Consider the following 3694-nt stretch of genomic DNA (forward strand, 5'->3'; position numbering starts at 1 on the left):
TTTTTTTGGGGGGGAGGGGAAACTGGGAAAGGAGAAATCATATGACATGTAAATAAAGAAAATATCTAGTAAAAGAAGAAACTAAACTCTTAAAAAAAATTAGCTTTGAGTTGGTTTTCCACAACACATCCTAGAGTCATTTTCCTTATTCGGTATTGTAATTGCAAAGCAGCATCAACTGCAGCCATGCTAATTTAAATTGTTCTGATCACAGGCTGTTATGGCCTCATCCGCACAAAGAGTTGTAGCCACAGAGAAGAGAAAAGTGGGTTTTGTCCTCTTTGTTCTTTGTAATTTGTCTAATTGCAAGGGAAAGAATAGAAGACTTTGCTGAGGTTCTGTTTATGTTGTAGCATTCACAGCCATGAGTTTTCTGACAGTTCCCTGGGAATATTGCCCCTATACTGTTAGACACTAACTGCTCCTGTAACAAACTCCCCCAATGTCATCAACTTTAAAAGAAGGCAGGTTAATTTGGGGTCATTGCTTTGGAAGCTTCAGTCTGCTTTGCAAATCTCCATAGAAATGCCAGGCAGAAGCAGAGGCAGGGAGGAAAGGCCACATCTCCACAATCTCCTTGGGGCATAGTCTCAACGACCTAACTTCTTCCCACTAGGCTCCACCTCTCTTTAAAACTCTTATTTGTTGGCCTGTTTGTTTATTGGTAGTAGCCTGGCATGGCGTAAGTGTAGAGAGCAGAGGAGAACTTGCAGTTGTTCCTCTCTTCCACCATGTAGATCCCAGGAATTAAACTTGGATCCTTGGGTTTAGCAGTAAGTGCCTTTATCCTCTGAACCATCTCACCAGACCTAAGCCCCAACCTCTTGTCTTGTTTTTTTTGTTTGTTTGTTTGTTTTGTTTTTGTTTGTTTGTTTTTTTGAGACAGGGTTTCTCTGTGTAGTCCTGGCTGTCCTGGAACTCACTCTGTAGACCAGGCTGTTCTCAAAATCAGAAGTCTGCCTGCCTCTGACTCTTAAGTGCTGGGATTAAAGGTGTGTGCCACAACTGCCCAGCTTCAAGCCCCACCTCTTAAAGGTGCCACTACCTCAGAGTACTGCCTCATGCTAAGGGCAAAGCCTTCAACACAGCCCTGTGAGGAACAAGCCATCACTCACATCATACTTCTTAAAATGAAAAGTCTGTAAGGGATGAAGAAAGTTTGATGCCAAGGTGCAAATGACAGATGATATTGATGTTCACAGCAACAGCAGACCCCAATGTCTAAGCACCTCAGTGTCTAACTTAATGTTTAGAAATCTCCTAGGTCACCCTTACCACTTGTATGCACTTAAGAGTTCAGGGCCCTTCTGCCTGCAGTCAAGCTCAATGATGTGGTAGGTGTCATAGGAAGGCTTGGGAGATGCCCGGGCATCTGTTCAGCTCTCCTTGCCCATTGGAATTGTAGACAGCACTGACTCTTCAGGGACATCAAGTACTTTTGAGGCAGAACTGGGCTAATGCTGGACAGGAAATGGAGTAAAAGCTTTGAAGATCACTTACCAGTAATTCAAAGAACTGTGGGAACAAGTCTTTGTGTGACTCCAAGGGCTGTGATATTACATAGCATCCAGTGTGTAAGTCATAGCAACATTGACCTATCTTACTTGGCCTTTGACAAAGGCTGTTCTTTTTGACCTTTGTGTTTGGCCTTAATTCCATTCCAGACTTGCATTAACGGCCAAAAGTCATTTGTTAGTCTGTTGAAGCCCTGAGTGACATACGCTAGTGGGAAGTCCTTTCTGGATCTTTGTCACCATATACCCTCCTGTAATGTCTCTGGCATATGTTGTCATGAAATTCTGTATCTTCAAAAGAGACCTAGTATAATTTCTCCTCAGATCTTCACTGTGTTGAATGGCATATTTGTGGATTTTAATGCCAGGATGGTATTAAATTTTCATTGGACAGCATTCTACTTCCCATTATTAAAATTTAGGACACAATCATGGTGCTCTCAGAACATAACAAACAAGAGTTCATTATGGCATCTTTTACATATACAATTCTACATATGTACTAATTGTGATGGGTAAAGTAGACAGTCCTATATCTGCAGAGCCATGGAAACTATGGCCATAGGAAAACAGTCAGGGGTCTATGGAAATCCTCCTTTATTAACTAAGTAGCTGTAAAGTTTAAAACACAATCCGACCAGGATGTACATAGCAAGGTGATGCAACACTGAAGCCTAAACTGACCGTTGGAACACCTGCTAGGATTAGATCTTCAGAGCAGTGAAGGGAGGAGCTGGGAAGTACTCACAATTCCTTTGTTGCCAGAGAGTAGGTGGCAGCACCTTTGCAACCTCATTCTGTTACGCAAACTTGACTTCTGGCCTGGGTGCAGACCTTGACCTGGGTTTGAGGTAGGGGTTTGGAAGGTGATGTTTCTCCACAGAGTTATGAGCTGCTTGAGTGTTTTCATGGATCTGTGGTAGGGCCTGGAGAAATTGCTGAAGCAGGGAAGCTGGGGAAGAATTGAGTGAGCCAGAGACAGAGGCATACTTAGGGGATATGCAAAGAGATTCCCAGGAGAGGCACTGGTGATTAGAGTGCCCAATTAGGATAAGAAGGGGCAGGCTGAGGGTTCTTCAGTTTATATCTTCAGGATAAACCTATTGATGCTGTGCCCCTGTTTCTGTGTGAATATTGGGCAGGAAGCCAGAGAAGCATCCTGTATGGTTCAGGATGCCAGCTCTTGGTGTGAGAAGTGGAGACCCTGATATTTGGACTTTTAACCACAGTGGGCCTCCGAGGAGAGAAAGTCTGATAAACTGTGGCCAGCACATCTTCCAGAATGCCAGGAGGAGGAGCTTCAGGCTTCCCACACTCAATGGGTCACCTGGTAAACTGAAGCCACATTTATTGTAAGTGGTGATGGGAAAGGAGGCCAGGGCCATGTAACTAACCTGGCAAAGACATATGGCCGTATAGGGAAATGTCTGAGAAGATAAATTAACTTCTGAGGCTCGGTTTCCTGGCAACAATGAGATTATATTGATTTCTGGTCCTTTACACTTTTCACTTTTGAACCCCATTGTTTCTCATCATTTTGAGATCTAAAGGTGGGGCAACTAAGTGTCTGTCTAGTTTCCTTTCTGTTACTGTCATTAAAACAAACAAATGGAGAAATAGGATGTATCTGGCTCACAATCCAGGTTATAGTCCAGAGCTCAGCAAAGACAAGAGCGTAGAGCATCACTTCCATGGCCAAAGGCAGAGAATGATCACATGACCCCAGCTCCTGCCCCCACCCATTCTCAGATAGCTGTGACTGTCTAGTTGTAAACATTGCACACTTGCAGATGTTTTTGATCCACTGCAGAGACTCATTTTTCCATATGCCATTTGCCAGGGAACACTTAGCTCTGTGGTGATTCCACCAAACTATGGGTGACTGGTCTTAACTCAGTGAAAACTCAAAGCTAAGGAAAGCAGGCAAAGGACAGATAGAAGTGACATTAGATGTTGCTCCCATCTTCTTTCTAGACTGAGCAAATTTGGGGACAAGCCCTTGCTATGTTACACAGCCTCTCTCAAAGAAAGAACACTCACCTGCTGCCACCTGGAGGGATGGAGCTAGCTGTTCAACATTATTTTCAGGCTCCATTGAAGACCTCATTTTAAAAATGGGTCTAAGACACTTGGCTGACAGGTTGAGTTTTTTATCCATATATATATATATATATATATAT

The 3694-nt window shown here is 43.3% G+C and overlaps 1 protein-coding gene across 4 annotated transcripts in view; it reads left to right on the forward strand.

Moving 5' to 3' along the window:
- The window catches only part of Dpp6 (dipeptidyl peptidase like 6), a 933905-nt gene that overhangs the window by 494040 nt on the left and 436171 nt on the right, over window positions 1-3694 (forward strand). The window lies entirely within an intron of this gene.

This window comes from Mastomys coucha, unplaced genomic scaffold (assembly GCF_008632895.1).
Source record: "Mastomys coucha isolate ucsf_1 unplaced genomic scaffold, UCSF_Mcou_1 pScaffold19, whole genome shotgun sequence".
Taxonomy (NCBI): domain Eukaryota; kingdom Metazoa; phylum Chordata; class Mammalia; order Rodentia; family Muridae; genus Mastomys; species Mastomys coucha.